This window comes from Mastomys coucha, unplaced genomic scaffold (genome assembly GCF_008632895.1).
Source record: "Mastomys coucha isolate ucsf_1 unplaced genomic scaffold, UCSF_Mcou_1 pScaffold7, whole genome shotgun sequence".
Taxonomy (NCBI): domain Eukaryota; kingdom Metazoa; phylum Chordata; class Mammalia; order Rodentia; family Muridae; genus Mastomys; species Mastomys coucha.
The window spans coordinates 22,479,921-22,503,587 of record NW_022196913.1 but is presented as its reverse complement, the minus strand read 5'-3'; the positions used below and the strand labels follow the sequence as shown (position 1 = coordinate 22,503,587).

The 23,667-nt window shown below is 40.2% G+C and overlaps 1 protein-coding gene and 1 long non-coding RNA gene across 6 annotated transcripts in view; one reads left to right on the top strand and one right to left on the bottom strand.

The window, feature by feature from the left end:
* Window positions 1-23,667, top strand: part of Pou6f2 (POU class 6 homeobox 2) — a 523,027-nt gene that overhangs the window by 354,958 nt on the left and 144,402 nt on the right. The gene's annotated exons all lie outside the window — the stretch shown is intronic.
* Window positions 1,590-21,103, bottom strand: LOC116081750. Its single transcript, XR_004114991.1, has 6 exons — window positions 21,014-21,103; window positions 19,405-19,501; window positions 16,042-16,172; window positions 10,218-10,308; window positions 6,783-6,960; window positions 1,590-1,869 (listed from the first exon to the last, which is right to left on the bottom strand). It is a non-coding gene; the product is annotated as an uncharacterized LOC116081750 (long non-coding RNA).

Sequence of the window (23,667 nt, the reverse complement as noted above, 5' to 3'; positions counted from 1 at the left end):
ATGCCAGGGTCACTCCAGACACTTCAAATGGATGGATGACTATGGAGCTCATATTTTTCCTCCCCATCTACTCAGATCTCTAGGATAAGATGTTCTGTGCCTGCTTTTGTTCACTGTTATTTCTTCATTGTCTGCTCCACCTGTGCCTAAAATTGAATGAGATAATTAATGACTGAATGAATGAACTAGTGAATTAATTAATTAACTCAATTACTTAACAAAAGCTCACCTGATTGATCTTATTGAAGGCCACAGGGAATTTAACCCTAACATGCTCTGAAATCTAAGAGTACCAGAACAGTAATTACAGCCTCAGAAGTTTTGATTAGAAAATATGTTTGAAAGAAAGCTTAGGTCTGTTTTGCCTATGAAGGAGTTAAATTGAATACAAATAAAGAAGGAATGTTAATAGTTATCATAAAATCTATGATAGAAGTCTTATTTAAAGTGCATTCTTTAGTATTCGTCCTTAATTATATTTTCATAGTAGATTCTTTCTCTCTCAGGCAAGTACCACACACACACACACACACACACACACACACACACATGCTTTCAGATGCAAAAAATACTTTTCCTGACTGACTATAGCATACTTCAAGGAAAGCACACACTTTGTCAAGAAAGCCCTCAGCCATCACTAAAGAGACCACAGCCATCACTAAGGAGACCACACCCAACATGGTGGTTTGAATGAGAAAAATCCCCATATGCTCATATATTTGAATACTTAGTCCTCAGTTGATGGACTGTTTAGTATAGGTGTGATGGAGGAGGCATATAACCCAGAGGTGGGCTTTGAGATTTCAAAATCCCCCACCATTTCCAGTCAGCTCCTTCTCTGCCTCTTGTCTGTGAATCAGATGTAAGCTCCAGAGCCATGCCTACCTTCCTACTCCGAGGTTCCCCAACATTACAGTCATGGACTCTAGAACCATGAGCCACCAACTATGCTTTTTTTTAAGTTTCCCTGGTTATGAAATCTCTTCACTGAAATAGAAAAGTGATAAATCATCCACCTAAACTAAAATATCCATCCAAATAAACCATCCATCACCAGTGAGATACTGTAGCCATCACTAGAGACTACAGCCAATCCTGTCAAGACATGCTAGGCAGATGGAGGTAGCTGCAGCTCCCAGGCTATTACACGTTCACAACAATGACTATCCCACTCTCTGCAGCTGTTATATAGCAACTTGTGCTGTTGAGTAAGTTGGGTAGATGAAATGGAGTTTTAAAAACATTTATTTTCTGAAACAATGGTCCACATCCATTGACCTATTGGAGCCAGTTCTGTAAGACATGCACCCACACTGAACACCCATCCCCTGAGGATGAGGGATCTATCCTGCCAACCTACATTGTGTCTGTCTTATTGGGAGAGAAGGCAAGTTTTGTAAAATAAACTTAATTGTTACATTTTTATAAAAAAAAAAACATTTATTTTCAACTTACAGTGGACTTAGGAAAACAACTGTATGGCTTTGCTTTAAACTGAGCTACTACTCTCTCACTGTTACTCAAATCAGAAAGTAAGAAAGCCAGTTCTTGCTGCTTGAGCACACACAGTCACAGACTAGTCTAAAAGGCAAGGGTGGCATTCACACCTGCCTTTTTAAGTTCAGACTTGTAAAAGTGTACGTGCTAACAGAGATTTCTAGTAAGCGCTTCCAGGTAGTCCCCCCTGTGAAACTTCTTAGCCATGTGAGCAAGATCCTGCCCAATCTCCTCATCAGCTCTTCTGGAATGTCCTGCCAGGGGGTGATGTGCTCATCTTCAATGTAAATTTCACATATTTCTCCATCTTCTTAAATAACTAGCACAACTTGTCTACTAATTCCTTGATAGATATACATTTGGATCCACCTAGAGAAAGAACAAAAAAATTAATAGACACCAATCCCTGATTTGTGTCCACAGCATTTGATAACACGTGAAGACTCTGAGACATACAAACAAGTAGAAATATGTCAGTTTCCCAGCTGGGGCCTGGCAGAGAACTAGCACTAAATAGATAATGAGGGGTTAGAATTTTTCAAGTTTGGTATGGGCTTCATGCATCATTGAAAACGGAACTCTAAAAGTCTTGGGAATTGACTACACGAGCTGGCAGCTGCATAAAGCCAAGCCGTGCTGAGGCTCCGTTGTCCTGAGTTTGCACAGCACCTGTCTGAGAGCAGCTTCTCTACTGTTCTCCAGGCCACGGTGGCAGGGAAAGCTTAGAAAATTATCAGCAAGGGAGACAGGGCAGCAAGCTTGATTAACTTAGCAGGGTCTCAGTTGCTGCAGGCAGCTTCCTTCTGGGCATGCTTTTTGCTGCCCGACAGCTGGGGCCTTTTATCCTGCCAGCCAGGAGACAAAGCCTCCCCAGCAACCATGGCCTGCCTTTGCAGCAGTCCTTCAGAGCTGGCCTGCTTCTGACTATGAAGCCAAGTCTAGCATCCCTGCCTAAAGGCCAACCACATTGGCGAGAACCAGACCTGCGACTGCTCAGTAATGAGCATCTCAGGCACTAATAATATTCTTAAAGGCCAGCGTGCAATGCTATCCTTCACCCAGATGTCACAAGAAACAGAGGATATAAAACTTTAAAGTGTCTCTATAGCACAACTAAACAGTGAATGAAACAATGACAAATGACGAAGAGACCAGAATTCAGTTAAATGAGCAAAGGAAACACAGCAACTAATAGGGGATATACCAAGATGGCCGAAGATCAGAGAGGTAGTGGGATGCTGGAGAGGAGAATCAGGGATTTTAGAAGGTGTCTCCAAATGCTAAGTGTCTCATAGAGAAATAGCCACGTTGGGAGAAGAACTAACAACCAAGACCCCGTACTCATGGCAGAATGCTAAGGGCTGGAGACAGTCATCACCTTCAGCCCTCACTTCACATCTGCATAAGTTTGCTACGACCGCTGTACCGAAGCATTTCGGGCTGAGTGTCTAAAACCAGAGAAATTAATCTCCCACAAGGTGGAAGGCAAACCCACGAGGATAAGGTGTTAGCAGAGTTGGTTCTGAGAGGCCATGAGGAAAGAACATATTCCAGGCCTTTTTCTGGGTTGTGGGTGGCCATTTTTCTGCTTTGTCTGTCCATATTTTATTTTCTTATGAGACCATCAAACTTGTTGGGTTAAGGCCACCTAATGACTTCATATTTATTCACTGTCTTCTTGAAAGGCCCCAGAAGGCTTATGCCACCAGAGGTCATTTTTTCTTGGAGTACTATTTTTTGTCTTTGTTTGTTTGTTTGGTTGGTTGGTTGGTTGATTGGTTGGTTGGTTTACATTTTAGTTTGGGTATTTTTGTTTTGGTTTGGTTTTAGTCTTAAGGTTTTGCTTGTTAGGGGTTTGCTGTTGTATTAATTTGTTTTTGTTTTGTTTTGTTTAAGTCAAGGTGTCACTGTGTAGCTTTGGCTGTTCTGAAACTCAATATGTGGACCAGACTGGCCTTGAACTTCCTGAGATCTGCCTGCCTCTGCCTCCTGGGTACTGGGACAGGAGGTGTGCAGTACAACACTCATCTGTAGAACTGTCCTTAATTTCACAGGGAAACTGTGCCCCCTTTGTATTTTGATGTAATGCTGTAGAGAATAGTTTTGCTTTTCTGATTCCCTGCCCTCCACAATTGCCTCTTCTGCTATGTCAGTCGTACCAGAGACCAGCCCAATGTCCAATGCTATTTTCAGTGTCCACTTAACAATTTGAGGACTCATTCTCTACCTATCCTGTGAAATTAGGATTGATATCATTGTAGGGATGTTAGTTTCAACCATTTTGGGGTCCTCTGGCATCAGAATAAGTGATGGAATTCTGTGCACTATCCCTAGTCAATCGTGCCATCCAGAACTGAACACAAATATCCCCCATAGGATCTGTCTGCCCTGCATACAGGGGCTCCTAAACTACCTTTGTTTGAGGCTCTGTTTTTCTTATTGATTGCATTAAGTTAGACCAACCCCATCATTTTATGGACTCACTGTTGGTCACTGTCATCAGACTCTGTAAGGCATAAACTGTGTGTCTTGCTGTGACCCTGCTACCCATGGATCCTTATTTTGAACCAGAAGGAATTATGCTGTGCCCCAAGGATCCTTATTCAAAGAGTCCTATAGAAGCACATGTGAATGTGTGTGCACATGCATGTGTATGTGTGTATGTTCCTGTGCCTCTCTGTGAGTGTGAGTTTAAAAATTGGTTGCTAACTGTTCTTCATTATATGTTATCTTGTCTGGCTTACTTCAGCACTCGAAGCTCATCATGAACTTGTTGCATCCTCAGTCTGTCAGTCAGTCATTGTCTTGGTAGCCAGTCCCTCTCTGCCCTTTCTCTAGCCACTAATGGAAATGTTAAATAAGATATGGATGAGCACAGGTCTTCCAGGCAGTGCCTGGGGAAGGTCCCTCTGCTCTCCCAGCAGCAACTCTATCCAGATGTTTTCTGGATTTGTTCTCTGAATTCGAGGATTTTGTCGGGCCACCAGAGCCCATTCTTTCAGAGTGCCATAGTGATTGGTATGGCACAAGACACACGGACGTTCCATAACTACAGCTGTCTTAATGTGAAAGAAACAACGAGAATCAATAAACTGGAGTCAAATCTGAATAACATTCATAAGGGACGTGAGTCCTTGTGTCCTTTCTTTTTTTGTACCTTGAACATTTGTCAGAGTCTTTTTCAGCCAGACTGAATTAAGTAATTGCAGAACTGCATACCTAGGAAACATGCACTAAGTACAAGGTAATGACTAACTGAAACCTAGAGGACTACATATGAGTTCTACCTGGCTAGATGCCTTCTCTAGCAAAATCTGAGCTGGATGGTGCATTGATATGTTGACTTCTGAGGCCCATTCAGAGTTTCCTAGCAGTTGGTCCAAGATAAAGGCTGTCTGACAAGTTCCTAAATAAATCTGTGGTTGTTGGGTTGGTCACATTAAACAACCACTGCTCTTGCACTCTGCTCAAAAGACTAGTGGTTGAAACTACAGAGACATAGCTCCAACAGTCAGCTTTGCATTGCTATTGTTCCATTGGCTAATGTATAAAGGTAGATAGAAACACCCATCATTCACAGGTTACCATTGTTCTCCCTGTATCTTTTTATAATATTCCATTCCTGCAGCTGTTGGAAGGTGCAAAGGGAATTGCAAAGTGTTTAACAAGGTGGAAGGATGTCTTGGAGATTAGATTGACTTTCCTTCTTTGGTCAGCATGGGACCAAACTCCAAAGATTGATTATAATATGCAAGATATCGCAAAACACACATAGCATGACTTGGTCTCTTCAAACTTTAGATCTAGGAATGGACATGGGATCTATTTGTACGAAAGAAAGAGAGAAGCTAAATTAATTCTAAAGAAGTACTTCTCCAATACTTCCCAGAAAAAAAAACTAACTTAAGAAACTTAACTCACATAGCACCTGGTTCAGGTCTTTCTTGTTTCTGTGAACCAAGAAAATCATAAACAAGGCTGAGATCAAAGCAAAAGCAGTTAAACTCATGTACAAAAGCAATCTGCAAATCAGGGAAACACAGGTTTACCTGGAGGCTGAATGAGCATTCTGCCCACAAGGTGGCTAGGCATTTATCACAGTTGGAGGCAGGCAGCTCAGCAGCTTGGAGGGTGAGTAGGGCTGACCCAGGACAAAGGTTGGAAACTGATAGAAATAAAGCTAAAGCTGGGCATAGATTTTGTTAAATCCATTGGGGTGTCTAGGTAGGAAAGCAAGCCGGTTCCTTGAGTATTTCTCTGACCTTGCAAGGTATTGTTAAATTGCAGGGAATTGTTCCTTCTGGCAGACCCAGCTCCCATCAAGATGTCTGCATGGACATGCCTCCTGTCAGCAAACCTTTAATGCCAAAGAGGATTTTTGTTCTCTTTTGAACAGAATGAAGCTATTTACTTTTTTAAAAATTACTAAAATTGTTGTATTTAACCCTGTTCTTCTTTCGTTTCAATTCACTTTATCCCAAATAAGGAATTAGATTAATTTATGCAACTCACTCTTTATGTCATACCCCTGTACAAACCCTTTAGTGATATTTATCTAATCTCAAATGTAACTAAGCATTTAAAAAACTAAAGTCAAAGAGAATGAACCCATGTTGAAAATCTTCAAAGGTTTGGCATGTAAGCATACCTTCATTTTTTAAAAAAATTAAAAGATAAATAACAGAAGAAAATAGTTGCAACATAAATGGCAGAATAGAATGTGCCTTTAACATACAGAGAAATCTTATAAATAAAGATTTCTTTTTATCAATTCTTGAGGTTGGTCCTTTACTCTGTATTGTAATGTTAAATGTGGGCCCCCAACACCTGGACTCTGCATGTAGACTCAAGTGAGTCTGCTCCTAAATTATTTAAGATTGATAAATAACAGATGCCAACAGCCAGTAGCTAGTGACCTTGCTCCTAAATTATTTCTGATTGATTAATACAAATGTCAATAGCCAATAGCTGGGCAGAAGAGGCATAGGTCAAGTTTAGGTTTCATGGGCTTGGGTTGGAGGAGGACCATGGGATGAAGAAGCTGCCAGAAGAGAAGGAAAAGCCGCAGTAGTTAGGTAAGCCCTAAAAATGTGGCCCTGTTGGATGGCCAATTGGATTGTATCTAAATCAAAATGCATTTAATTAAAATGTGCTTCTGTTGTGTTTAGCTCATAGTGTGTAATATGAAATTCAGAACAGTACTCTGTATTGGGCTTCATTAGCACGAGGGCAGAACAAACCAGACTGCTCAAACATATTTCTGCCACGCTGGGGGACATTACCTGCCGTGAGACAAGTGTCTGGGTATCCTTGGATCTTCTGGCTTTCTATTAATGGCTACTGCACTCAAAATTGAAATTTTGAGATTTTCAGTTGTCATATTTACATCTGGAGATGCTTAGAACACCCTCCCCCTCTTCCCGGTCAATTCTGGTGATAAGACACACTTGCAAGTGCCATCTAAAGAGAAACACATGCTGTAAATTGGTGGTGTTACACTTCTCTGAAAACGCAGGGCTATAAACAGGTCTTCACGAATGGTCTTCCATGTGCTAAGAACACTCAAAGCCTGATGCCTTGCATTCTCATGTACATTATTTCCACTGAATATTTATAAAAGAAAAAAGAAATGAGCTAAGTGTGCTCTTAGAAAGCTTCCAAAGATTTTTTCCCCCTTTGGAATAGAACAGTAAATTCATTAACCACCCTAGAAGGACAGACCTAATTTCCTTTCTTTAGAGAATAACCCTTATTACTATTTTTCATGCATTTCTTTTTCTCTATAGTTGCTTAGTATTAGAAATAAATGCTATACTTGTGAATTCAGGCCCTTAAATCTTATAAATGTGAAGGATATTTGAAATTCTCATGCTTCTAACAATCAGAAACCAAGCTCACAAATAATGAGTACCCAACACATTAAATGAACCAGAACTTCTAGTTAGTAAGTAACTACTTAGCATTGTTGAAAATAAACTTTTGTTTGCATATAAAAGCACCTATTACTGATGAGTCTAAGGCAATGACCTTAGAACAGTAGTAGTAGCATAAACCCATTAAGGAGATAATCCTATCATTCTTTGGGGAGCTACCATTATTTAACAATGTACCCAGAGCTTTATTCCTATTCTTCTAATACCCTTCCAGGTAGATACCACTTAGCTTGTTTATGAATAAGGAAAACTAACAGTTACTGTTAAAAGACTTAAGCTTAGATCTCCACAACCCACATTCCCTCCCCTTAAATCTCCCTACCACTGTTATCACACTTCTAAGAAACCAACTGAGAGTCTCCAATTCTTCTTTCTGAAACTTATCATTGTATTCTGTTGTACATTCAGTGTTCTTGGCATTGTAGCCATGTTTTTGGCAGTTAAGCATGTTGACAAGAACACCTAAGGGGAGCACATGTTGAACCACAAGTACAGAGAATGAACTGGGAATTGTTTAATCTTTGAAACCTCAAAGCATTCTCCTAGTGGCATAATTCAACTACAAGGCCACACTTCTTATACCCATGCAGACAGTGCCACCAGTTGGAAGTAAGTATTCAGACATCTGAGCCTATGGAGAACATCTCATTCAATATCTTTCAAACCATCACATCTTACTCCCTAACCCAAACCTTGTGTGTTTACAGCCATATCATAACACAAATGTAATCCAACTCAAAAAGTCTTTCAGTCTCAACATTATTTAAAATCCAAATGCTCTTCTGAGACTCAGGGCAATTTCTTAATAGCAGCCAATTGTGAAATCAAAAATCAAATTATACACTAGAGAGATGGTTCCACTCTTAAAAGCTAGACTCACAACCAAGAAGGAAGAAAGAAAGAGAATTACATATTTCCAACATATAATAGCCCAAAATTATAAAGTATCTTTTATTTGCTTGAAGTAATTGTTGTCTCTGAGGCTTACTGTCTCTGCTGCAAACCTAGGTCAAGTCCAGGAAGCTTCTAGAATTCCTACAATCTTATCTAGGCCTAGAATGTTTTCAGCCTCTGAGATTACTGCTGAATAAGCTCACCCTTTCTAGCTCTTTCTGAGCTCTGGCTGGCTGGTTCGACTCAGCTGGCTCAAACTCCTCTCCAAGCTGAATGGTTTAATATGGTCTCTCCTGAGTTGCTCTGATTGGCCTCAGACTAACTCTGGCCATATGTTCTAATCTTCTGTCTCCTTCTCATTCTCTGGTCTGTTCTGCCTTCACTGTGCCTCGCTTATTCTCTCTTCAACCTGGCTCTATAAAATTATCCCAGTAAAGCTGTTCATTCTCTCTCTTACTTTCTCTCTCTCTCTCTCTCTCTCTCTCTCTCTCTCTCTCTCTCTCTCTCTCTCTTTCTCTCTCCTCCCCCTTCCCCTTCCTCTCTCTTTCCTTTTCCCCTTCCCTCCCCCTCCCCCTTCTCTCTCTGCCTTTCTCTCTGCACTGATATCTTAGGTAGCTTACATTTCCTCCCTGTTCTTGTGAAAATTGGGCATATCCTATTTTGTCAAATCTTTCTCTGATACCTCACTTGGTCTGCCACTCAATTAGACATCACTTTCAAACATAGGTATTTCCGTCTACAAACTAACTTTCCCTTCATTGTTTGGGAATAAAGGTGTTTACTAAGGGCATATATGTATTCTCTGTGTTGTGTGATTACTAATAATCCCACGTCAGAGTCAGTATTAGTTTGTCTAATCTCTTCCACCAAAGAAATTAGTTCATTGCTTAAGTTTAACCTCAGGCAAGTGTTTAGGACAAAGGCATAAATCAGCCACATCCTTTGCCAAAATATCAGAAGAAAAGTCCCTAGCTTAGTTGCTAATATTGCTGCTCTCTGAATCCTTTTGAGCTGAAGTTTCACAGTACAAGTTGCCATCAGCACTGTCTTTCTGCATCCCTCTAAGAGGGTCCATTACACTCCAACCTTCAGTTACTTTTCTAGTCCAAAGTCCCAAAGTCTGCCACACCCCTCCAAACAACAGCATGGTTAGTTCTGTCATAGCAACAGGTCACTCCCTGGTACCATCTTCTGTATCAGTTACCTTTCTATTGCTGTGACAAAACACCATGATCATGGCCACTTATCAAATAAAGAGTTCATTTGGGATTGTGTTTACAGAAGAATAAGTGTCTGCCATAGCAGGGAATTATGGCAGCAGGAATAGCTGAAAGTTCACACCTCAGTTCATAATAGAAAGGCATGCTGTTTATACATGCTACTCGCATGCATGAAGCTTCATTGTCCATGTTGATTCCTGAACTAGGAAACTTCTATTAAACTGGAGTTGATGGCTTCTAGTTTCCATGCTATGCGGCCCTTGTTTATTTGCTATTTCCATTCAAGTTGAATTAAGTGATTTTCCTTTATTTCCTTGTTCAATGTTAATTGTCTTATATAGCTTTGGTTATTGTTTTGAGGCATTTTGAGGGGATATGTTAGAAGCAAGTTAGCAAAAATGAGATATTTGAAGATGTTCAGATGTCCAATAGATTGACCAATTGACCCACAGTTGGAGTTGTAAAATAGCCTCAGAAGAACTGATTTCTGCAGTTCCTAAAATTCACTTAAGGTAATCCAGAGGAAGACTGTATGTTACCATGGCACAGCTACCATGTTGGCAGTGATTCCTGAGAAAACCAAGTCACATCCATAAGCAACAGACAAAAGCCACTGTTATTGGTCCCATTAGAGGTGCAAAAGCAGGTCTCAAGAAAAGACACCACTGACCAAGAAGGTTTGAGAGCTCGATGAGGATGAATTGGAACATGTGATCACCATTATGCAGAATCCATGCTGCTCCAAGATCACAGATCATTTCCTGAAAAGACAGAAAAATGGAAAAACAGGGTCAAGTATTTGGCAAACAAGCTCCTAAAGACCTGAAATAACTGAAGAAGATTAGAGTCCAAATTGGACTTGCCCTCTCTATGACCTTTGTGTTAAGGCTAACACAACAAGACCACTGACTGTATAGTGGGTGTACTCAAGAAGAAATAAGTGTGTAAGCCTTTCCTGTTACTAGTTCATACATAAAAAGATAAGTAGTACTTCATCACCTTTAAAATACCTTTTTGTTAAGTAAATTAAATTGTTTAATTAAGTAAATTACATCCTTTCTGTATGGGCAGGTTTAGAGTTAAAGTAATGGAAGTTGATATGACTTAGGGATCTGTCAAGATTAGGTATCAGGTATTTGTAGAATTAAGAAAACTTATAGCAAAACAGAAGCTTAAAAGTTGAAAGATCCAGAAACATCACAAAATCCACCAACATAATCTCTCATACCCTTCCATATTGCCTGTAGTTTTGGTTACTACCTTTCCAATGCCTCTTCAGATAATGAAAATAATATTATATCAATGTTTATAGAGTTTTTTTTGAAGGATCCTTCTGTGATGATTAATCTGTTCCTTAATCCCTACTATCATGCTAGGGGCTAGAGTTGAAAACGACAGAATAATTTTATGCACAACAGTTTATGGGCTTGCACAGTTCCAGTGCTGCCTCCATTACCCACCATCCTCCAGTGAAAGTGCCACCTTGGGAATGCTGACACACATCACAAAGATGTGTAGTAGGAACACTGCACAATGCTTTCCTTTACCAAGGTATCCAGCACCAACTTAAAGGTATCCCACTAAACCTGAACCAAATACATCCCCAGTGTCTTCACAAATAAATGCCCATAACCACTTCCACTGTTGCCTTACCAAAAAAGAAGAGTTGGAGGTAGGGACAAGAATAGGAACCAAAAAAAAAAACCCACAAATAACTGTTAACATGTCATCAGATGGATATTTGGGGATGAGGGTACATTTCTCAGAGGCACTGAAGGGCTCTGTACCTACCAGCTCACTGCCTGTTGAAGATTTTCTGAAAGGATATTAGTGCAACACAACCAGTCATTAAAAGGCACTTTCTATGTCAACTACCCTCCGTTACAGGCTAGTTTCTCTTATGTAGACAAAAATAAGGATGTCCTCTTTAAACGTAAGAGCAAAAGATAAGTGGCAGGTCACAGACTACAGAGAGAAATACAAAGATAGCTACATTCAGGGAAAATCAGGAGACCCAGGTGGTACAATGAAGCTTCTCTAAGGAGAAATCAGGAACCTTCCATGAATGAAGAGATGCCACAAGAGATTCTACTTTCCAGTTGGATGTTGGAAGGGTCAGCCTTCTCTATCAATCTCCTTTCCATCAAACAAACCACCCAGTAGCATGGGACATGGTCTATCTTGGGAAAAAAGTTAATGTAAAAAGGGAGGAATATAGAAACTGAAGGAAATCTCAAACAGAAGCTAATGCTACCATCTGGGCTAGCCAAGTCCCAATGACTACTCATAATGCTGTCTCAGACAGGAAAGTGGGTGCCTCACTGTAGATACTTCACACATGCTAGGAAAAAAAAAGTTCCTCAGGTTTGCAAACTGAAGGACATCTAATGAAAACTAAAAGTTAGTATAATGTCAAGGTTAACACTTTAATTGCATAAAGCATGGAGAAAAGACTACATTTGTCATTTTCACAAGGTTACTGTTCCTGAACAATGTAGACTTTTATCCAACAACTGTATGAGTTAGTGACATGACACAGGATGTGACTTACATAAATGGGAAAGCCTACACTCCTTTCTTCTGTATAGCTCCTTCAGGAGCCACCATCAGGTAGCTAAGCTGTGGCCTTTTAAGCCTTTCCTAGCAGCTAATAAATGCATATATGTGTGTCAGCTTGTAGTTGTGAGTGCATGGAGCCCAATTCTCCTATATTGTGCTGGCTCCTTGGTGCTCAGAGCCCCATTGACTTCAAACAGGGTTTTGTAGGTGGAGTGACAGCTTGGTGGTACAGAATTTAGCTCTTCTGGGTGATGTGATCGAATAACAAAAGACTGCTGTAACCCTTTGAGAAGACAAAGTGAAGGTTACTGTTGGACCTTCATTCTGAATTGCCAGAATCTAGGGCAATACAGAGTTTGCAGCCCACCCCCCCCCCCATGCAATACTTCACAGTTTTCTACAGTTGGTAGAAAAAAAGAAAAAGAAAAAAATTTGTAAGGATCTGTGCATTGAACCAAAATATTAAGAAGAAACACACTGCAAATTCCAGGGTTGAAAAGTAGTCAAAGTAAGTTTTAAAACATTGTAAACACTCAGGAAAGGGCCTACTGTGTCATAAAGACAAGTGGGTTTATGCACAAATATCTACATTTTTGTTTTATAAGACTCTAACACAAAGGAAGTGGTCATCCATAAGCACAAACTTAATCATCAGACTCATATTTCATTCCTTTACATACCAAAATGAGGATCAGCCCTCTTAAGGTGGACTGTTTTCAAAATGAGGAAATTGATATTTATTAGTTTGTTCTTTGCGATGCCAATGAAGAGCAATGCTAAATGCCATGTGCACAGCACTGAGTTCTGCCCTCCCACTCAGAGGGAAAGCGGGAAAGTTGTGATCTCACAGAACCACACAAATCCAAACATGAGTCTGCAGTCACTGAGGAAGCCAGCCATGACAGAAACCCCTTCCCCTCAGAGTCTCTCATCAGCACCCTGCCTTTTCCCATCCTTTATCTAAGGGTGTAGAGAGCTCCTGGTAACCTACCTTAATCCATTTTTTTTGTTGTTGTTATTATTCTCACAACAAAATCTCTGTAAAGGAAAGATGATTTAATGACATTATTGAAGGCTAAAAAATCAAGATAGAGTGGCCTGATCCATTTGGTCTCTGATGAAGGCCTCATGGAGAGGATGCCACAATGCCAACTCTGCATACATATGGCAGTGATCACAGGGCAAGACAGGTAAGATATGAAGGAGTTTGTCATAACCCTCCTCCAAGGAAACTTGCTAGGGTCTCAAAAGAATTCAATGAGTCCCTTTCAAGGGAGCATTCAGGGACATAAGCACCTCACACACCCCACCCATTCCCTTCAAATTCCATTGTCTGTTGACACCAAGGACTAAGCTTATAGCAGCATGTGAAGTTTGGGATTATCCACTTAAACCATAACTAAAGTTTACCAGGGAGGGCGAAGAGATGTAGAGCAATAAGGGCTTGGCAGGCCAAAGTCACAGCTGGCCCCTTTCTCCACTTCATTACTCAAACCACAGGGTGCCCCAGCCTTCATCTGAACCCTGAGGGCCACATGATCATGAAAAATTTGAGAGAGAGAGAGAGGTAGGGGAGGGGGCTCACTCAGGAGAACTTGCAAAGGAGAGTGGCCACCTAACACTGTAACAGTGTTATAAATATGAAAAGTAACCATGGTTCTCTTATACAAAAATATATCCAGCTTTACCTTACCTTCAGTTTTTTCTAATGTCCCATGGTAACCTGATCACCTGGCCTTACGACACATTTTTCCATATTACATAGTGAGTCTGCATAGACTTATCATTTACTTTCTGTCTCCCTTCATTACAGTGGAAACTCTACAGAGACAACAATTTTAACCTGGTACTCACTAGATGTCCAATAAATTAGCTGTTGAACTATTTTGATGACTAATGGATGGATAAGTATTATTACAGCATTAGACCTGATATATTAGCTGGCTACAGGTATGTAGCTAAGGATGGAGGCAGAGACACAAATTACTATCCTTACAGATACAGTCACATGTAAGTATAAGTAAGGCTATAGAAGGCTAGTTATCACATGAAGGAACAAAGGATGAAAAGTACAGGTAAGGTTGTACTCTGAAAGAAAGAGAAAATCTAGAGGAGAGACTAACTCTTTAAAGAGAATGAGAGAGGGCACAAAATCAGTAAAAACTACCTCAAAGATATGATCACAATGGATGGCATTAAAAAAAAAAAGAAAGAAATCCACTACCTACAAAAATACATTATAGGTAATAATGATGACATTTAAAAAGATTAATAGGAAAAATAATTAATAAACTTAAAATGTCAATAACAGAATCCATACTGCCAGAAACAGAATTAACTTAACCACACATCTCACTGCAAGGAAACTAGAGTAAACCCCATGGATCCCAGAAGCTAGAAAACATCTTGGAACACAGAGATTTCTAGTCCTGCATAAACATTAGAAGAGTTTCAAAAGAGAACACAAGAAGACATAGAAAAAATATCCATCAATGAAAAAAGGGCTGAATCAGCTTTAAAACATATGTTCTGGGGAAAAATGCTGAATGCTCAAGGAGGCAGGTCCCCAAACTTAAATGTTGTCTGTCCAAGCAGACAGGCACCAGAAACAAGTCATTTAGAATGGACACATGATGAGTTTGTCTTCAGCTTCTCCACAGAAACAATTCCAGAACAAATGGAGCAAACTCCAGAGAGTTCTGAAAGGCAGAGGTGAGATGTCACACAGGCACTGAAGACATGGCTACCTGAAAGTCCAGAGAACCTATCACTAGTAGGGAAAATCAGCCATGTGACAGCCAAAGAATGCACCTTACTCAGGAGAAACCCTTCCCTCCACACTACTGCCTTCCTTCCATTCCAGATTTTTCAGCCTGGATGCCAGGCAGTTGATGCCAATGTCTCTACCATATTGCTGGCGAAACATGATACTTCAGCCTCTGGGCTTCTTCCCCACATCAGAGTACTGTGTCCTTTCATCTGGTTGACAAGTCAGTCCTCTACCTATAATTCCACAATCTCTTCTCTTCTCTCTCTCTCTCTCTCTCTCTCTCTCTCTCTCTCTCTCTCTCTCTCTCTCTCTCTCTCTCTTTCTCTCTCTCTCTCTGTCTGATTTTTCACCTTAACAATTTTCATGATTTAAACTATTCTGTCTTCTTTATGTGTGTTGTTTCTCATCTGTTCCCATCATTTAGATTTTAAGTTTCTTAGGGATACAAGTTGTTGTTTGTGTTGTCTGGCTGGAACACAGCAAACATTGGGAAATTTACTGACTAGATAAATAAGTTAGAGTCCAGCACTGTCCCTTCCAGTCAGTTCTTTGACAATGTTGACTATGAGAATACAACCCAAATGAAGGGCTGTTTTATCATGAGTCTGAATACCAGATCTTGTTAGGATAAGCTGATGAATCCTTCACATTTTTATGAATTGATCCTAACTTTTATAAGAAAGAACATAAAAGGATTTTTCTAATAGTGTGGCAGAAACAGATCTGGGACATTAATAGAGACTTGATTTTTAGTTTTCCAAGAAAACCATCTCATATTGAGAGTGAATGATGATCTCAGCATCCTATGAACAGAGGGCACTGGATGTAGAGACTGAAGAGGATACAGGAATCATCTGAAAGAATTGCCACTGTGTATGAGAGTCTTCACCAGTTGATCCCCAAGCAAAGTACTGCAAGATTCTATACACCCTGGAACATGAGGGTTGTAGACATGTCCACGCTCTTCCAGGCAGGCCCCTCGCTTCTTCCTTCAGTTTATGAGTGCCCTCTAATGGGCAGGAGCCTTCATCATTGGTTGACTGGGTTTGAAAAGACTTACAGTAATTCCAACAGGATTCATCCACTAACTATAATTGATTAAGCACATCATCTCTTATGCCTTTTGAAAATTACATTAATTATTAGTATGTTTGCCAGGACTCACCTTTATACACAGTCTTTGGTTGAAACAAGACTCTGTATTCCCCCAGAGGAAAGTAAAAAGATCCACGAGAAGTAGCAAAGTTTCTAAGGTTGTTTATTTTCTGGACATTTTGGTGAGAGATCACAGTTTTCCTGGGAAGTTACAAGAAAAACTACTATCAAATGGGTGGGGTTTTTTATTTGTTCATTTTGTTTTTTGTGGGTTTTTTGTTTGTTTGTTTGTTTGATTGATTGATTGTTTTTTAGAGTCTGGGGTTTGTCAGCCAGGCAGTGGTGGCACATGCCTTTAATCATAGCACTTGGGAGGCAGAGGCAGGCAGATCTCTGAGTTCAAGAGGCCAGCCAGGTCTACAGAGTGAATTCCAGGACAGCCAAGAGAAACTCTGTCTCAAAAAAAGATTCCAGGGTTTAAACAGAAGTCCTCTAGAATATAGAACACACAGGCTCTTCCTAATTTTCCCAGAATGGTCTTGAACCCACACTGTACTCAGGCAGTCTTTGAACTTATGATCCTCCATGTTCCAGGTACGTGAATCTAGTTGAGAAGACATTATATTTATATTAATATTCAATATAATAGCAAAAATGTAAAACACATAGTCATTACATTTCAAAAGTACTTATTTGGCTTCAATGTTTTTGATTTTTAGGACTTACGGCCTAACTTTTAGCAAAGATATTAGATAGAACTAAGTCTACAAAAAAGAAAAGAACTCCTTTTCTCATCTTCTTATAAAGGGATGGCAGGTAGCCTCCTGATTCTCTAAAGGATCCAGTTCTAAAAAACACCTCTGGGAAGCCCCTAATCTTGCTCCTGCAGCGATTTTGATGCACCAGAGTGAATGAAGGATACTGGGGGGTGGGACGGCACTGGGAGAAAGGGTTACCCTCTCAGAGTTGAAGAGGAGGGCACCTGGGAGGGGGAACTCTGGAAGACAGGACTAGAACTGAGGGTATGTAGGGAGGTGTTGTTTCCCTAATTGAATCTTGATTTGGTCAATAAAGAAGGCAGAAGCCAATTACTGGGCAAAGGAAAAGAGGCAGGTCTTACAGGTCCCAGGAGGAAGACAAGAGACACAAAAAGAGAGAGGGGTTTTCAGGCCAAGCTTTGGGAGGAGCAGCATGAATAACTATGTAAGGCCTCAGTAGGGCATGTGTCCCCCAGGGGTACTGAGGAGGTAAGGCAGGAGATTCTTTGACCAACAATTGTGTTATCTGGCTGGTTTTAAAATAATAAAGCAGTCTAGTGTTTTTTTCTTCTGAGGAGCTAAGGCAAGCAGGAGAAAGAAAGGTGGGGCGGTTGTTGGCAGCTTGGCAAAGCTAGCTGGGAGGAAGAGGAAGCCCTTAGAGCTCAGACTGCAGCTCCTGGCTTTCCCTGGGCAGTAGCTGGTGGAGTTGAGCCAGGAAGAAGAGGCAAATCAGAAATGAGGCTGATGGCAGTGGAACTCTGAGCTAAGCTGGGAGCTTGGTCTGAAGTCCTAGGCAAAGGAGCCAGAGTGTTTTTTAAATTTACACACAACAAGGGCGGGGCAGAATTTGGGATGTAATTAATTATTAATTAATTAATTAAAATTTTTTAAAAAACACCTTTTGGCCATAGTACCAAGCAGTGATATCCTTCCCAAAGAAAGCCTGGGTCAAAGCTTCTCAAACTCTCCCAACTCACTTATGACCCCTTTTCACACACACGTTTTTTTTCTGCAATCCCAGAATTATAAGCATAAAAGCAAATATATGAACCAAGCATTACTGATAATAAATGCTAAAGAAATGTATTTTGAAACAGTTCCTTGGATTATAATTTTACCTTTTATTAAAGATGAAAGCAAATTTGTATACTAATAATATAAATGTGCTTACTTTTTGCATTAATAATTAAATTTTAGCTATTTGATACCATAAGATATTGACTATATTCAAAGGCCTTCATACTTAACCTGTATTTTTATTTTTTATAATTACAAGTACTGAGAAATCATTTTGCATAAATGTGAAATTTTTAAAAACTGACAGAAGTATGTTTATGGCTACTTTATAAATTATTAAAATTATATCAAAATCCCAAGAAATATTCCCTTAACAAAAGATTCATAAACTTCAATTCAGCAATTCAAATAATTTTTAAAATCAAACATTCCAACACAATATGTTCTAGAGAAATACTAATTTGATATTTATGTGCTGAGGAAAATATTAAAAGTCCTAGTTTTCCAATATAAAACTTCATGTTTCCAGAAGAGCCAGAAACATTGTATGTAAAGTAGAAACACTACAATTCATATTACACAGCAGTCTGGATTCTGAGCTAGTGTGTTTGGAGCAGCATTCATTGGTGGCTTGTGACATGATGTCATCCTCAGTCCAGTGTGTACTACTGTGATCAGAAGTCATATGATGCAGCATGGATTAGCACAGCCACAAACTTGGACTCATTATGTGTTTGTTGTACATTCAGAAAACTTTTACTATCATTAAGTTTTTATTTTTGTTTTTGCAAACCCCACATCTAACTGCACAACTCCACATGTTTAAAAATTAGAACTAGATAAAGTTTCCAGTGGTCACAATTAAAATACAGGAAGACCCCAAACCTCTGTGGTACTGAATTCAACCCTACACTGTTTCTAAGTACATCCATGATAGGTTCCTACTTCCGAGATTTAGAAAGAAGGAAAGGCCGGATGCCTGTCCTTCATTGAGCAGCTGAGCTGTGCACAGCTTTGGGATTCTGAGGGTCTGTTACTCTAATTGTATAAATTGTTGGTAATAATCTTCATACTTACAACTACTTCCTTAGCATTCATAATGTTAGTTCTCCCAAGGGAGCATCACTTTGCCTACTTTGTCACTTCTCATTGGTCCCATAGTGTGGGATGGGAAGAGGTCACATGTGGCCTACAGTAAGTACTCCGTGAAAGGTCAAGTAGGGTTTTTACTGTGTTCATTTATGTTTATGGACTGATGACTTTAAAGCTTTAGACGAAGAACTGCCTAGTTAGTGTCCTTCGTCACCTGGGCAGGAAACTTCCTGTGCTCAAGGCCACTCATCATGACTCTGTAGCTGGGGGATCCAAAGAGCTATTTACTTCATTTCTCTTAATCCATCCCCTTTCTTCTCTCCTCTTCAGCCCCTCCACCTACCCCATAGATGTCCTGCCAGGATAGTCTAGACTCCCCAGCAGCAGGAATACTGGCAGGTTACAAGACCTTCTTTCTCTTGTGCCTCGCTAAAGGTTGAATGACCTAGGGCTTCACGTACTCTTGTCCTCATTAGCTCTACAACGCCCACATGCAACCATTAATCTTTCCAATATTATAGGTAAAACATTAGCTATTTTACAAAACAACTTAGGCTATTTTTAACCTTTTGCTATTCTTGTGAAAGTTCCTTCCAGCCAAAGTGAAAGGAGGTGGTTCAGATCCATCAAGAGTCAAAACTTCCAGCTCTCTGCAACACTCTGCTGGAAATATAAAAACCAGAAGGAACAGCAGTTAGAATCGCCAAGGCAAGAAGTCAAAAAGTAGCATGCTTTATTTCCCTAGCAGGGTCCATGCTTATCTGGCTTTCTTTTCAATCTTTCTGTTTTAAATATCTATCCAGTAACACTCATGTCACTGGGCTTATAGGTTTGTGGTGATCAAGATGCTGGTGATTTTATGAACACTAGTGGGGACTTATCATTTGATATCTTTTCTTTTTTAACTGAAAATGCTAACAAAATAGAATTGTGGTCTTATATATGCATTTGAGACTCCCACTAAGACTCAAATGAGGAAGCAGGACACTAAAGCTAGGATCCAGGAACATAACAGACGTGGTAAATGGATGCTGTCTAAACAAATGAAGATATATACATACACAACTGAATTTCTGTGCCAATGACGTTTTTCAGTTTTAATAATTTATAGTCAAAAGCTACAACATAATAAATTACCATAGGGATTGCTTGCTTGCATTATTTTCAATAAAATAGCTCTTCAGAAAGAAAATTTCACAGGTCTTTTAAGTTATTTCACTCATTTAAACATATATTGTATTCATAATGATTTTAACATTTGATGTAGAGCAGTCTCTAGAAGTCTAAGCCAGTAGAAGTCTCCTCTTGGGATAAGTGTTTCTTGGCTTGAGATATATCCAACCATAGAGGTAAACAGTGCTACCTTTGTCTCTGAGCAAGGCATTTATCCAGCTCTCCAGGCTCCGTTTCTCATTTTCCTTACTTATCAAGAGTGAGGTTGGGTTTGATGTGTTTCAAGGACTATATCAACTCTGGTTCTTACACAGTTCACAGAATATTGAGCAAACATACCTTCATTCTTAGGCCTGGGTGGAACTCTTGATCATCATTCTCAAAAAAAAAAAAAAATCTTCTAGGCATACTATTCTCCTCTCTTTCCCTCCCATCTCTCTCCCCTCTCTCACTCTTGCTCTCTCTCTCTCTTTCTCTCTTACTCACTCGCTCTCACTCCCTCTCCCTATATGTGTAAGAGTATGTGTTTAGGTATGTATGTATCTCTACCTTCCCCCACCCCACTCTAGCCTCCTAACACTAGCTCTATTACCGCCCTATGTTTGTAATACCACCAAATAAAGAAATTTGTGCTCACATTTGTCAGTGATTTACTGACTATCCGAATAAACTGTTGTGTTTTAAGGGTAAAAAAAAAAACATGCATGGATTTTTGTGGCAGCCTAGGCACTAATTCCAGTGCCTAGAACTCTAAGATAGTACTTCAAGCATGGATTGAAGAACCCTGCACCAAAATATTGCCTCAGGGAAGCCTTTTATCACTCCACTGGAGAGCTGGGTAATAAAGCCTGTGGGAGTAGAGCCCTTTAACCAACCTTTTTATAAGCACCCTAGGTGATTGTTCTGCCCTACCCCTGTCCAGGCTTGATAGACTCTGAGACATATGGTCAACAAATATGTGTTGCATGCTGAATGAATATTTACAAAGAAGGAAAAACTTACCCCTCTCTCCAGAAAAGGATTTGGGCTCAGACAGGGGAAAAATGTGAAGAAGAAGACAGCAACCTTTAGTCAATAGCTCTTAGGGCTGGCTGCAAAAGAAAAAGCATACTCCCTGGGGAAGAACAAATAAAGGCCTAGATTCTCCAAGCTTATGTGTCCAGATACTAGCATCATTTTAAATGGATTCAATTGGGCTGTCCCTTCCCCTACTTCCATGACCCCTCAGGGGTATTACAGAACCTTCTGTGTCACTCCCAGTACAAACACTTCTTCATGTTGCTAGGTGGGATGTACACATGCAGGCAGTCATCAGTATTCTACCTTGATGTAGAGAGGAATTTTCGTTCCCCTTGGTTCCCACTTCTTCCTCCTGCCATAGGGAAAGGCTCTGTCAACTTCCCTTCCTTGTTCCCCACCTAAATTCCAGTTCTTCCTCTTTCACACTCATACCCAGCCATTTTAGGAAAGAGAAAAGTGAATGTCTACTGTTGGCTGTCTGCACTGCCTTAAGGATCACAGCTTCTTAAAGATACTTTCATGGAAGATGGGGTGTATTTTGGAACCTGTCAATCGTGACCTCTTAGACACAGAGCCCCTGGGGCCATTGATACACCTGAGATCTCATTGTTTATATCTGTTCACACCTGTCCACGGGACTCTCTAGTGCACATTCTGAGATAGTCCACGCTATTGTTTTAACTACATGGTCTATATCTGGTCTGGTGGAACCTGAAAATTTCAATGCTCCTATAACCAGGCTTTGCATTTACTGTGTGCTATGTAGGGTAGAAGAGGAGCATAGAAAGTTTAAATGAGTTCTAAGACATAGAGATGAATCCAACTTGCCTTCATTTTAATTTTTCAATGTGGTAATAATATGAAAGCAATGTATATTCAATAGAACCACTCCTTAAGTTCTGAATTTGTATTTTTGCCCTGGGATAGCAACATGCAATGCAACCTTTGACATGCTGAGCAGATTAAGCCATATTCGAGGTCACAGCAGAAGCAACATTGTTTCAGCCCACTACCTGAGATATTCAGAATTGGAACAAATATAGGCTCATAGGTATCCTGAGAATACTTAACATAGAAGAGGTATGTTAGTCGTAGTAGATGTATTTTGACAAGGTGCTTTCAATTTACAATGGATTTATTGGGAAAGAACTCCATTATAAATCTAATAGCGCCTGTGTAGGATTATGATCAATGAAAAGAGCTAGAGACAGGTGGTAGAGTGACAGTGTTGGGGAGACCATCTCAGAAGCCGAAGGGAATCAGGGGTAAGTCAAGCATGGCCCAGGCCCAGTGCCGTAATCCCAAGATTTAGGAGGTAGGGACAGGCCAGCAAAAAACTGGAGGCTATTGAGTTTATCAAGACAGCATTTCAATGTGCACATGAAGCCATGTGCAGTAGATCAACTGAAATGTGAGACTGCAGTGAGGCTTTGAAGGACAGAAATATAGACTTTTGGAGGAGTGGAGAAAATGAAAGTCATGACGTAAGAAGAAACATCACATGGTATTGCTGTAGATTTCCTGGCAAGTGGCCTAACATGTTTCTTTTATTATTTGACATTTTATACATGCCGTACTGAGTTTGGAGCATTTACTCTCATATCTTCTCATCCCCTCTTCCATCAAAAGCCTTCTTTCCAACAATCCCCTCCTACTTTGAGGTCTTCTCTTTTGAACCATAAACCCTCAGAGACATATAGGGCATCACTAGCCCTTCCCTTAAGCATGATAATAACCACAGCTGCAGTGAATTCATCCCTATCATATTCAGAAGACACTGTTTCATGATATCTCTCCCCAAACTCTGGCTCTTGTATCGTTTTCCACTCCATCTTCCACCATGTTCCCTAGGCCTTAAAGGAGGTGATACAGGTTCTGGACTGAGCACCCCATGGTCATTTGCTCACAACACTTTGACAGTCATGAGTCTCCATGTTAACTACCAACAACTACAAAAGGAAGCTTCTGTGATGAGATTGAGAGCAACACTAGCTTATTTCTATAGTAAAAGGTGGGTGTGGGCTAATAGGAGTGGAGTAATGTAATGGAGGAGAGGTGGAGGAAGAAAAAGAAGTGAAAGGGGAGGACAGGGATGAAGAGTTGGGTAGGGAAAGGGGACTATTATTTCATTCCAGGCAAGCAAAGGTGAGATGCCCCATGGAGCAACTGGAACAACATTCCTGTCACCAGCTTAAAAGTGGTAATTAATGATTTAATGCACTACAGAAAGAGAAGCTCTGTAGCTTTACTAGCATTGTCTGCGTTCATCTGTCCTCTGCCTCCACCAAGTTTCACTTATGAACAGAATACACTTGGAAATGGTGAGGAGTGAGACGTGGTCATGAATGGGAGAAAGAACTAAACTGTGGGACCCCACATCCACAAGTAACTCTGTCCCTTTACCAGGGCTCACGTAGTAGAGCAGTACATTTGTTATGCCTGGTTGGTACCCTCAGACTAGAAGTCTGAACATAATAAAAACTCAACCTTCAATACAAGCCTTTTAGTCTATATGCTCTATTATATACCTCCTCAGATTGGGTAAAAATCTGGTGATCATGGTTGGAATGATATTTTTTTTTTATTTTAGATATTTTCTTTATTTACATGCGAATTTCTCCTTTCCCAGTTTCCCC